This window comes from Macaca fascicularis, chromosome 4 (genome assembly GCF_037993035.2).
Source record: "Macaca fascicularis isolate 582-1 chromosome 4, T2T-MFA8v1.1".
In the NCBI taxonomy this organism is placed as follows: domain Eukaryota; kingdom Metazoa; phylum Chordata; class Mammalia; order Primates; family Cercopithecidae; genus Macaca; species Macaca fascicularis.
In genome coordinates this window covers 137,416,286-137,429,755 of record NC_088378.1, presented here as the reverse complement: position 1 = coordinate 137,429,755, position 13,470 = coordinate 137,416,286, and the positions used below count along the sequence as shown (strand labels likewise).

General features: G+C 47.3%; 1 long non-coding RNA gene across 1 annotated transcript in view; it reads left to right on the top strand.

The window, feature by feature from the left end:
* Window positions 1–13,077, top strand: part of LOC107129565 (uncharacterized) — a 39,629-nt gene extending 26,552 nt beyond the window's left edge. The window contains exon 2 of the long non-coding RNA XR_001490305.4: window positions 9,118–13,077. This is a non-coding gene — a long non-coding RNA (uncharacterized lncRNA). The remainder of the gene's footprint in view (window positions 1–9,117) is intronic.
* Window positions 13,078–13,470: the final 393 nt, after the last annotated feature.

Sequence of the window (13,470 nt, the reverse complement as noted above, 5' to 3'; positions counted from 1 at the left end):
AATAATCTTTATGAGGTAGCTGTCATTATCTCCATTTTGAAGCTAGGGACACTGAGATTAAGGTACTAAGTGACTGGAGGCTCCAAGGGTAGTGAGTAGTGGGGTCAGGGTACTCCATGCCAACCTGGCAAGGGTGAGCGCAGGCAGTGTGACGGTGGGAAACAAGACTGTCCACATGATCATCTCTTTTTTAATAAAAATATTATATTATTTATGTTTGAGACAAAATCTCGCCTGTCGCCCAGGCTGGAGTGCAGTGGGATGATGTAGCATGATCATGGCTCACTGCAGCATCAGCTTCCTGGGCTCAAGTGATCCTCCCGCCTCAGCCTGCTAAGTAGCTGAGACTACAAGTGCACACCACCATGCCCAGCTAACTTTTTTTAAAAAATGTTTTGTAGAGATAGGGGGTCTCACTATGTTGCTCAGGCTGATCTTGAACTTGGGCTCAAGCAATCCTCCAGCCTTGGCCTCCCAAACTGCTGGGATTACATGCGTGGGTCACTGTGCCAGCCATGATCATCTCAATGGATGCCAAAAAATGCATTTGACCATTCAACACCCTTTTATGATTGAAAAATCAGCAAACTAGGAATAAAAGGATTTCAGCAAATGGTGTTGAATAATTGGATATCTACATGGAAAAAAATCAATTTGGCTCTATACCTCACAACATATACAACATTTATTATGTATGATTCCATTTATAGAAAACTCTAGAACTTCCAAACTCATGTAATGTGACAGAAAGCAGATTAGTGTTTGCCTGGGGTTAGGGGGCCAAGGGCCAGGGGAGAGGGCACAAAGGGGCACAAAGAAACTTTTGGCAGTGATGGATATGTACATTATCTTGGTTGCAGTGATAGTTTCATAGGCAAACATGTCATGACCTTTCAAATTATGCATTTTAAATATGTGCAGCTTATTGTATGTTAATTATAGCTCTATAGCTCAATACTTTTTTTTTTTTTTTTTTTTTTTGAGATGGAGTCTCACTCTGTCGCCCAGGCTGGAGCGCAGTCATACAATCTTGGCTCACTGCAACCTCTGCCTCCTGGGTTCAAGCGATTCTCCTGCCTCAGCCTCCCGAGTAGCTAGGATTACAGGCGTTAGCCACCATGCCTGGCTAATTTTTGTGCTTTTTAGTAGAGATGGTTTCACCACGTTGGCCAGGTTGGTCTCGAACTCCTGACCTTGTGATCCACCCGCCTTGGCCTCCCAAAGTACTGGGATTACAGGCGTGAGCCACCGTGACCAGCCTCAATACAACTTTTTAAAAAATGTGATAAAGAGGTTGGGAGCAGTGGCTCACACCTGTAATCCTAGCTCTTTGGGAGGCCAAGGCAGGCAGATCATCTGAGGTCAGGAGTTCGAGATCAGCCTGGCCAACATGGTGAAACCCCCTCTCCACGAAAAATACAAAAGTTAGCTGGGTGTGGTGGCGGGCACCTGTAATCCCAGCTACTCAGGAGGCTGAGGCAGGAGAATCACTTGAACCTGGGAGGTGGAGGTTGCAGTGAGCCGAGATCATGCCATTGCACTCCAGCCTGGGTGACAAGAGCGAAACTCTGTCTCAAAAAAAAAAAAAAATAATAATAATAAAGAATGCCTTTTAAAGTCGGGTGGGGTGGCTCATGCCTATAATTCCATTATTTTGTGACACCAAGCAAGAGGACTGCCTGAGCTAGGAAACAGGAGATTAACCTGGGCAAAATAGTGACACCCCCCATCTCCACTTAAAAAAAAAAAAAAAATTAGCAGAGCGCGGTGACGTGTGCCTTTAGTCCCAGCTGGTCTCAAAATCCTGGGCTCAAGCAATTCTCTTGCCTTGGCCTCCCAAAGTGCTAGAATGAGGCACTGTGCCTGTCCTAAAATTATTTTAAATTTATTTTGAATATTTTAATTAATTAATTAATTTTTTTTTTTTTTTTTGAGATGGAGTCTCGCTCTGTCGCCCAGGCTGGAGTGCAGTGGCTGGATCTCAGCTCACTGCAAGCTCCGCCTCCCGGGTTTACGCCATTCTCCTGCCTCAGCCTCCCGAGTAGCTGGGACTACAGGCACCCACCACCTCGCCCGGCTAGTTTTTTGTATTTTTTTAGTAGAGACGGGGTTTCACCGTGTTAGCCAGGATGGTCTCGATCTCCCGACCTCGTGATCCACCCGTCTCGGCCTCCCAAAGTGCTGGGATTACAGGCTTGAGCCACCGCGCCCAGCCTAATTAATTAATTTTAATTAAAAAATTTTTTTTAGAGACAGGGTCTCATTTTGTCACCCAGTGGCACCATCATAGCTTACCGCAGCCTCGAACTCCTGGGCTCAAGGGATCTTCCTGCCTCAGCCTCCCAAGTAGCTGGGATTACAGGCCTGTACCACCATGCCTGGCCAGGTTTTTATTTTTAGTAGAAAAGGAGTCTCAGTTTGTTGCCCAGGGTGGTCTTTAACTCCTGGGCTCCAGCCATCCTCCCACCTCGGCCTCCCAAAGTGCTAGGACTGCAGGTGTGAGCCACTGAGCCTGGCCAAAAAAATTGTTTCTTAAAGAGTCTTTTAAAAATTAAATAGTGGAATGAATGACTGACGACTCCACAGACCAAGCTCCAAGGACTGGGAAGGGGCGGACACAGTAAGGAAGAAGAGCTGAGGCTGCCCGCGGACTCTTCCTGCCTGCCATTTTGTTGCACAGGCCCAGCCTTGCCAGGCCAGCCCACGGTGTCCTGACCCCAGGGGCGCCTCCTTCCAGGCTTTTCCCTACACTGACTCACTTCTTTGTGAAATCACTTGGTGTTCCATGTGCAGCCCGTGTTTTCCCACTTTCCTGCCTTCGCTCGAGCGGTTTTCCCACCATCTCAGCCAGTAAGAAGCCTGTTGGTCTCCTGTGGGAGGCTGGACCTGGGGCCAGGTCGGCCTTGGGCTCCCACCCCACTCTGAGGTAAGGGGTCAGCGGGGCTGGGCAGGGCCCAGGCTAGGGGGAGGGAGGAAGAGGTGCCCATGCCGGGCCTGCATACCCGCAAGGGACAAGTGAGCAGGGACTGAGTGAGTCCTGAAGATTTAACGGAGAGAACCCCTCACTGACCAGCCCCTGAGAACACCAGAGGCCTGACTTGCAAGATATTTGTTCTCCGTCCCCAGCTTCCTTCACCTTCCCAACCTGCTCCACATTCAACTGATTTTCCCTCCTGTCCTCCAGCTCCCTGCAGGCTTCAGCTGCCTCTGCAGCAAGGCGGGGATGGAAGTACCTGCCCCTCAAGGTAGATGTGAAGGTCTGGGTCCTGGGCCTGTGCAGGTAGTAGGTGTTCAAGGAATGGTCTGAATTGATGGGAGAGTGTTTTATAAGTTGAAAAACATTAGAAAATAATATTAGTTCTTATAATTGGTCCACTCAACTTCCTCAGATGGAGTTTGCCCCAAGCAAAACAAATTTTCCTCAACTCCACCCCATAAACTGCAAGCCCCCAAAACTTCCCCTCTTCTTCTCCTCCTTTCCAGGCTCACCCAAACTTGGCTTCCTCTGCCTGGGCACAAGCCTGGCAGGAAGTGACCAGCCTCCCATTAGCTCTTGCCCCAGGTCTGGGAGAGTTCACAGGCTGCTGAGCTGAGCTAAGAGGAGCAGCAGGAACTGAGGGTTTCCTTATCCTAGAAAAGCACCTCTTCTTCCTACTCCCTTGCCCTCCAGACTCAAGGCAGGAAGAGAAACCTGGGGAAGGGGCCTCAGAGGAGAAGCCTCCATCGCGTGTTTGTTCTGACTGGTCAGTGAGTGCCACACTATTTGAATGTCACCCTTGCCCCAAAGGGAAGAGCCTCTTTACCTGGCTCTCCCCACCTCCTCCACCTGCTCCAAACGTCTCTGGCACCGGGTCCCAGGGAACCTTGCATTTGCTTCCAGGGTTTGGGGGAAGTGAAGGGGTATGTGGAGGGAGGGGGTTGAGGGGACCCGGTGACACTGGCACACATTTCTTGTGCGGCAGACATCCCCAAAATGTCATTTGGCTCTTTGCTTGTTCCAACCCATATTTCATTTCCAGGGTACCTGCTCTGCATCACTTAGCTGGATACCACAATGGAGAAATCTCTTTCCTTCCTTCAGAAGGCACCTTCAGAACAGGGGCATGTCCAAGCAGACACACAGTCCAGCATAGGAAGAAGTATCTCAGAGATCTTTCCCAAAGGAGGGTACAGAACATGTGAATTGTGAAACAGTGTGATGGTGTAGCATGCATTTGGAGAACTGTAAGAAGTTCTATGAGGCCAGGGGAAAACAAGGATGAGACAGTGGCAAGAAATTAGTCTGGTGAGGTGGGCAGGGGCCAACTCACAAAAGGTATTGGGTACTAATCTAAGGAGGTGGAACCTCACCTAAAAGCTATGGGTAGGAAGAGAACAAGAAATATTGCCAAGGACACCACAGGATTTGGGAGCCAGTGGTCAGATGAGAACTGATAAGTGACCTTTGGACTTGTCAATGTGATAGTCACTGGCTATTGATGGGAAGCACTGGAGGTGGAGTGGAGGGGAGACATGAACCCATAGTGACCCCATGGTATATATGGTTTTCTCTGGGCAGGCTCAGCTCTCACATAGGAGGGGATGAAAATGGATGGATTATCCCAGCACTTTGGGAGGCCGAGGCGGGCGGATCACGAGGTCAAGAGATCAAAACCATCCTGGCCAACATGGTGAAAGCCTGTCTCCACTAAAAATACAAAAATTAGCTGGCTGTGGTGGCATGCGCCCGTAGTCCCAGCTACTCAGGAGGCTGAGGCAGGAGAACTGCTTGAACCCAGGAGGAGGAGATGCAGTAAGCCAAGATTGCGCCACTACCCTCCAGCCTGGTGACAGAGCGAGACTTCATCTCAGAAAAAAATAAAATAAAATAAAATAAGATGGATTAATTCAGGTCTGGGATTCTGAGGGAGACTACACTGGAAGAACATGGGGACAAGAAAGATGGAGTAATTAATGGTGAATGAGTGATGAAGTCACGGGCATGGGTCTTGATGTGGCACTGGCTGATAGAGTTTGGTGGCCAGAGTGGGATAACCCTTCTTTTGGAGACAGAGTCTCACTCTGGCTTCCAGGCTGGAGTGCAGTGGTGCGATCTTGGCTCACTGCAACCTCCGCCTCCTGGGTTCAAGCAATTCTCGTGTCTCAGCCTCCCGAGTAGCTGAGATTACAGGCATGCACCACCACACCCTGCTAATTTTTTTGTATTTTTAGTAGAGATGGGATTTTGCCATGTTGGCCAAGCTGGTCTCAAACTCCCAAGCTCAAATGATCCACCTGCCTTGGCCTCCTGAAGTGCTGGGATTACAGGTGTGAGCCACCATGCCCAGCCAGGATAACCATTTTTTAAAAAAGATTTTCATGTCAATAGAAACAGAGCAGCTATTTACAGCATGGCCAGTGATCTGTATTTTTCACTTAGAGTTCCAAACTAGAATACTAGTGAAATCCCTTCTCATTGTGTCTATTTCTAAATCTGTGAAACAGAGGATTGGACTAGATGATCCCTAAAATCCTTCCTGCTCTATCATGCAAGGATTCACTGCTATTGCTTTATCTGCATCCTCTTCACACCTACCTAAGCATAATGACCACCCATCTGCCCTCAATAGATGTTTGTGGAGTACCTGATGGTCTCTCTCACACAAGAACCCTGTCAGCATCTAGGCCCATCACCAGTGCCTGTTTATTGAGTGATGGCGATGTCATGAGGAAGTCCCTCCCTCTGCCTCCCTTGCAACCCTTCCTGTGAGGTGTGTAGGGACCAGGTGCACATCCAGCCCTCATTTGCCCCTCCCCACCTTCAATTTATCCTTGCCCTGGTCCTTCTTACAGTCTGAAGTGACCAAGAAAGAACTGCCAAGTGGGCAGGTTCTGGCGAGCCAGACCCCCATGTTGAACTGCAGTTCTTCTATTACCTTGGATATGTTACTTAACTTCCACATTTTCTCCTAAACGTTTTTATGAGTCTTTTTTCATATTCGTGAATTTATTTTCATATGGTGTGTGAGGTAGGGATTTTTTTTTTTTTTTAGACGGAGTCTTGCTCTGTTGCCCAGGTTAGAGTTCAGTGGCGTGATCTCGGCTCACTGCAACCTCCGCCTTCCAGGTTCAAGCGATTCTCCTGCCTCAGTCTCATGAGTAGCTGGAATTACAGGCACCCACCACCATGCCCAGCTAATTTTTGTATTTTTCGTAGAGATGGGGTTTAACCATGTTGGCCGGGCTGCTCTTGAATTCCTGACCTCAGGTGATCTGGCCTCCCAAAGTGCTAGGATTACAGGCGTGAGCCACTGTGCCTTTTTTTTTTTTTTGTCAGGTCTCCCTCTGTGTCCTAGGCTGGAGTGCACTAGTGCAATCATAGCTCACTGTAGCCCCCTGCTTCTGGGCCCAAGCAATCCTCCTGCCTCTGCCTCCCAAAGCACTGGGATTACGGGTGTGAGCCACTGTGCCTGGCCGCTATATCATTTTTTCCTGTTTGGTTAATTGATAGTCCCAACACCACTTGCTAAAGATCTCTTCCTTTCCCCACTCAGGTGCATGGTTCCTCTGGCTCCTACCATATTCCCATGTATGCACAGGTCTGTGTTTTGGTCCCCTGCTCACTTTTATTGTCTAATTCACTTCTATTTCTATCCAGCTATTCCATTTATCACATTTAGTTACTGTACCTTTATATTAAGTCTTGATACTGATTGAACATAGGACTTCCATTGTAGTCCTGTGTTTTCCCTGGCAGTTTCTCCAAATTGTCTTAGACATCCTTGGTGCTTTACCCTGTGGTTTTTAGACAAGTTTGTCTAGGTCTTTTAGAAAATAGCTTCCCTAAGCCTCCATTTCCTTTACCATGACCTATGCCTCATAGGACTGCAAAGACTTAAGTGTAAAACAGTGAACACCACCTGGCCAGGAACACAAGAAACACTGAGTAGATAGTATCATCTTCCCCAAATGCCCAACCTGATGTAGTCACTGTTCTGTTAAAAACATTGTTGGCTTCCCAGGCATGCAGAGTAAAGTTCAAACACAGCCTGCTAAGCCACCTGACCCCAGCTAACCTTTCCCATGGCACCACCTGCCTCTCCCTCCTCCCTGCCCACTATCCCTATCATGTTCCCTGAACACAGTGCTCTGCCCTCGAACATGCTGTCCCTTCACGCTGGGATCCCACGCATCCCTCATGGATCCTCTCAGACGATGCCTCCTTTGAGGAGTTAGGCACTCCCTCGGGCTTCTTGTATTGCATATATCGCTTTGCATTGTGATTACTTGCGTCTGTTGTGACTTTGTGTCTTATTTAGTGAACTCAGCACAGGCCTTGGCATTTCCAAAGAGGTGCCACCATTTGATAATCACACCCTGACTTTGGTGTCACACACACTCCTTCACTTATTTAACACAATAATCCTGCGAAGTAGACTTCTCCCCCACTGAACAGGAGGGAGCAGGGATGGTAATTTGTTCAAGATCAAAGAGCTTGTCAGCAGAGGAGCAGAGACCTGCATCCTGGGCTAATTCCCAACATTTGTATCTTCTATTACAGCAGGTAGCCTTTGGATGACTGTCCTTCTTCCCTTTTCTCAATTTCTTATCTCCATCTCATCCTTCCATGGTCCTCCCACCTGAGCTCTCTCTGATATTGGTCCTTTCTACTTCACCCCCCCACGAGACTTACTTTTCCCAGGTTGTCACCTCTCCCATTTCATGCCATCTGTCACCCAAGCAGGTGCCTCTGTGAAGACTGTGTGTCCTAGGTTTAGCACATTGCTGGTATTCAGAACATAGAACATGGAACCTCATGGCTACATCCTCAGATGTTGAGATGTTAGCTTGGTGTCACAAGATCAAGGATATAAAATAAACCCTTCACAGCCTCAATCTGTTGGAAACCAGAAAGCAAGCAAAGCCATGGCTTGTAACACCAGGCTTTCTTGGAACAGTTATCAGGTGTCCAGAGATGGAAGCCACCCCGACTAGGGATGAGCAGTTATTCTACCAACTCAAACTGGCCTAGACGGTCAGTGCTACCGCCCGGCATGTCAACAAAGGATGGAGGAAGTGCAATGCTGGTCCCCACAATGACAGGAGCTGCAATGGTGTCCTCAGGGCTGATTTTTCTCTCTCCACCCATGTCCGAAGTTTTGGGGTGTCTCTTTAGAGTTCTTTCTCTCTAGCCACAAGTCCTGCAGGCCATTGGAAGACTAGGCTGCAGAAAGGTAATCCTGAACTTTGCAATTTACCCTCTGCAAATGAAATAGAATCATGTAGTAAATGTGATGATGGATCAGCTTTAGAATGGTCCATAATGATCTGACATGGGCGAGTGGGGAGTTTCCAGAACACTCAAATCCCAATTAGAGGTGGCCAGTTGGTGGTTTCCTGAGTACATCACCTGTATCAGCATGTATGAGCTCATAGCCTCATCATACACACTAAATCTGGCAAAAGGAAGAATCCTTTGATGGAGGAATGAAGGGTGATCATCATGGAATGGACAAAGGAAGCCTGCAGAATCAGAATTTTAGGGGGAGAGTTCTCTGACCAACTGAAAGGGAATTCGTCCTGTGGTAGAATGGTCAACAGGTTATTATTATTGCTCAGTAACCCACTTTCTGCCTAGTTTTGGCCTCCCATACAGCCAGCCAGTACACAAACCAGGTAACTTTGATGTTTACCATCATATAAATGAACCGATTAGCACCTGGGCATATACATTAGTCTCTTACGAGTTAGATTTGTGTGAGTCTTGTTCCTGGAAGTGACTCTCTTCCACTGACCCCATCAGGTTTCTTGGCTTAAAATACTTGACCAGTGGTGATGCCAACAAAGTCCCATCCTAGAGAAGCCAGCTTGTCTTGGCGGATGGGTGTTTCTCTGTGATATGCTGTTCATTCTTGTTTCTATATCCCCCACTGCATTTCCAGTGCACTCCTTGCATGGTATCACAACGGCTTCCAGACTGTTCCACTCCAAACTCTCCTGCTGGCTCCTCCTCAGACATGGTTGATACCACATAACTGCCCTGTTCAGGAACACGCCCATGCATAAAACCAAACTCTCTGGACTGGCTTCTGTGGTTTTCCATAATTTGATCTCATCAGACTTTATTTTCCATTACAGCTCAAACTGTTCCTTCCATTTTGGGACCAGGGGACAGAGCTCACTTAATGCTGCTCTCCCACTGAAGACACTCACCCATTCTCTGCCTGCAAGCCCTACCACTACACAACTTCAAAAATGGCTCCACCCTTCCTGATTCCACCCCACACAGAGGAAGGCAACTTCTTGCGACGCTTCCTTATTCTGAAAGTGGCTCACCTCTTTCCCCTTCCAGCTCCTTTGTGCCCCCTAGAAAGCCTCCCTGGCTAAGGGGGACAGGCCCTCTCCTCAGCACTGGGCACTGACCGTCTAACCAGGGCTCTCTCTGGGCACCTGGTTGCAAGGATGGCAAGATACAACAACATGCTGATTTTAATAGCCTCTGGCTTCTCCACTGCATTTCTCACCTGAATGCCCTGCACACCAAATCTTCCATGGGATCACCCTTGACCTCTAGGGCAATTCCCAAGAATCCAGCAGAGGAGTGGGGGAAACCAAAAGACTGACATGAAGGACTCAAGGGAAACCTCTGGAAAGAAGACACCAGACACTAAAAGGGATATGTGTGAAATACTGGTTTTTATTGGTTGGCACAAGATTACAATCTACAGTTTCAATGCCCTTCCCTCCCACACAGCTCAAATGGAAGGAAACTGATTAACACATAGAAAGGAATGGCAGGCTCACAGGTTTAAGCATTTGTTTTTACAAAAAGGAGTGGGATATGGGGGTGGTCAAGTTTTACGGGTAGTAACAACATTCTCTCCAGATGGCAGGGGGTAAGTCTGCCTGTCCTCCGTTGCTGATACCACATAAGGGACATATTAGTAAAGTAGGGAAAGGGTTATATGTGTGGCTGGCCTGTTCTTAAGAGAGGAAGGTGGGATAGTATCTGCTGTGTGCCTGTCTCAGACCAAACCTGGGGCTGAACCAGTGCCCCTTTCTTCTGAGCCCTCCTCCACAACCTGACTGTACTGCCAGCCGCACCCATGGGAAGGAGGTGTGAAGGAAGCCTGAGAACATCTGCCTCGAGAAAAGGAAACAGGAAAACTATTTCCTTCTGCCTTCTCTGGACCAAATTCCACTCCCCTCAGCTCCAGAGAGCGCTGCAAAAATCTTCCTTAGGAACGCTGTGAAGACACGGGGAAGAGGCCAGCCCAGACAGGTGGTCCTGAGCGGGCAAGAAGAAAAGCTTCAACTTTCCATGCAGTACCAAGCAAGATTGTTTTGGAAACACGCAAACAAAAAATGGAAACCAACACCATATACCCACAGGTTGGGTAGCTCCCAAATCCTGGACAGCATTTGGATTGGAGGTAAGGACAATTTTACTCCAGCTCCTTGTTTTATAACCCACACCAGGTGCCAAGAGGTTTAAGGACCAAAACTGACCTCTCTTTCCCTACAAGCACCATTCCTTGGATTCCCAGTTTTGTTGAGCTCATTTGGGGTCATCCTTGCCATCCTCTTCAAAAATGACGCAGCCTCTTGGTGGTTCCATTTTCTATCCCTTTCTACAATTATGAACACACTGTCTAAACAGGAGATCTATATATGCTGTCATCCTGCAGCCCAAGAGATTAGGTGATCGAATGATGAGAAGGCCAACTTACTTGCTTTCCTGGGTGGTCCTGAGGGAAATGAACAGCAGCAGAGTTCTGGTGGGACAGAGCAGTCTAGTCTGAGCCACTGTGTGATTCCCCAGGGGACTGGTCCCTGGGTACATGGGTCCCTGGCTCTGTCTCAGTTCCAGAGACATTACTCAACTTGGCCTTTTAAGCCTCAGCTAAAACATATGAGCATGAGGGAAAAGGGACAAGAAATACTTTTGTCCTCTGGAAAAACGTAAACTCAATACATTTTGGCTACTTAGGCTCAAGTCACAGGGTTCCCTGGAAACACTTGTTGAACCTGGCCAAGAGGAGACTGTATATGGATGGCACACCTGGAAAAGGGGAGAAAGCACACTAGTTCATCTCTTTTATAAGTGGAATGGTCCCAGGGATATTAACCTTTCTGATGCTGATGGTAGATGAGTGGAGTGGAGGTAATCCTGTGAGAAAACTCCTTAAAAACCCTTAAGCTGTGTGGAGACTACACATCACAGCTGAGCAAACCAAGGTGGGGCCTCACTGCCACCTCAGAGCCCATCCCTGACCACATCATTGGACAGGATGGAAGACAAAGTCTTTGAAATGGAGGCTGGGCTGGCAAAAGTAAGTATGAAGATGCTACTACTGTCCTTCCACTTCCTCTCTCTGATACACCTAAGAAGGTGAGAGACACTTACTTCAATTCCATTTTACAACAGTTCTCAACATCCTGAAATACTCTTGATTTCCTTAATTAAGCACAGGGAAAACTGGTAAGCTATCTTTCTAACTGAAATTTTACTTATTCTAACCACCAACCTTTTCTTTGATTATCAACCAGTTTGATAGTCTTCAGATCATAAAACAATAGAACAGACCTGACATTTACAAAACTGTACTATTTACTTCTTTTACAGTAGAGTTGACCAATCACTTTTCTAACTATTAATGCAACACCATGCCACTGGGCCCTAGACTCTGATGTTTCTGATCCCTGAGCAACACATCTATGTCCATTCACAGATGGAAGTGAAAGGGTGAGATTCTCAGAGTCTAAACAAAATTCTGGTAGCAAATTGGATTTCTGAAGGGAGAGTCCTCTTAGAAAATTCTGAGCAAAAATGCTCTCAGTCACCAGGGACGGGGTGAGCGGGCAGGTTTCAGTCTGTGAGCTATATAGCTTAGGTACCTGTTACTCCCTTCTGAACTCCATGTTCTTGGGAGGACACAAGCCTCTTGTTCATTAAGCAAAGGCCCTCCAAGTCTCCTTTTTACTTCAGCACTTTGGAAACTCTCCAAGACTTAACTTCAGATCTGGGGAGGTTCTATGTAGAACAGACCTATCCCTTCTTATTCCTGCTCCTGGGTGTCTCCATAATCAGCCTCTACCTTCCCTGGCATAAGTCGTATCTGTTATGCTGCAGGAACTGAGCAACCAAAGCTAGATATCCTTTGGACCACTGATTAGTGACACATTTTCTCCACAACAAAGGGAGGTTAAAGACCAAGGTTTAACCTGAGAAACTTTTTTTTTTGGCAAGACAATAAAGAGGTTAAAGAGGCTATGTGGATCTGTCACTGCTTTAGCTTACCATTTTCAATTTAGCACCAAAGTGCTCAGGAAGACAGGCTCAGATCAGGACAACTTCTTAAAAGGGATTCACAGGCAATCTTACTGGCAAAATGATTTTCCAAAGCTGAGCCACTTGCCCCACCCTACAGGGAGGGGAGTAGAGTCTTAAGGCCCAGCATTGGCATTGAGGCATCTTGCTTTTTTCCCTCAGAATTCCACAAAGGCTTAAGAGTGATCTAAATGCCTGGCTGGAAGCTCAAGTCTAGGAGAGCTAATTTACTGCACTGTTGAGATATTCTCTGCAAGGTAGTCACAGATAATAAGCAATTTAGTAGATAATTAATCCAGACAAGAATTAATGTTCTCTGAATCAGTGATTAATATAATCTTCACATCTGGCCTGGCTGGGAGGCTTGGGGGCAGGAAAGGGAGGGTGGAAGAATGGGTAGCACATCAAAATGGTGATGAACAAAATGACAATGCTGTTTGTGTATCCTTTAAAGCCTCTATCCAGGGTTTTAAATGGCGTTTTGTCTGCTTCCTGATAGGAAGTCAAATAAGTTTTAGTAGTAAGAACTGGGGATAAAAACGAAAGGAAACCTAGAGTTATTAAACAACTGACTGCTGGAGGAACAGAAGCAATGACTTCTACCTTCTAGGTAGTAATCTTACTTTTTTTTTTTTTTTTTTTGAGACGGAGTCTCGCTCTGTCACCCAGGGTGGAGTGCAGTGGCGCGATCTCGGCTCATTGCAAGCTCCGCCTCCCGGGTTCACGCCATTCTCCTGCCTCAGCCTCCCGAGTAGCTGGGACTACAGGCGCCCACAACCGCGCCCGGCTAATTTTTTGTATTTTTAGTAGAGACGGGGTTTCACCGTGGTCTCGATCTCCTGACCTTGTGATCCGCCCGCCTCGGCCTCCCAAAGTGCTGGGATTACAGGCGTGAGCCACCGCGCCCGGCCCCGTAATCTTACTTTTTTGGCTAAAAGCACTTTCTTCAGCATTCTGAGTTAACATGGGTTCCCTATAAGCTCCCCTCCCCAGGTGGACAGTCTTATTTTCTAAGACAAGCTCAAACTCACCAAATTATCACCGTAAACAAAGCTTCAGGGAAGAGACATAACTCTTACTTCAAAAGCTTCAGGTCAGAGACAGCCAAAATCACATGATTGCTAGCCTCAGCTCAAGTAGTGTGCCCAAATCATCACAAA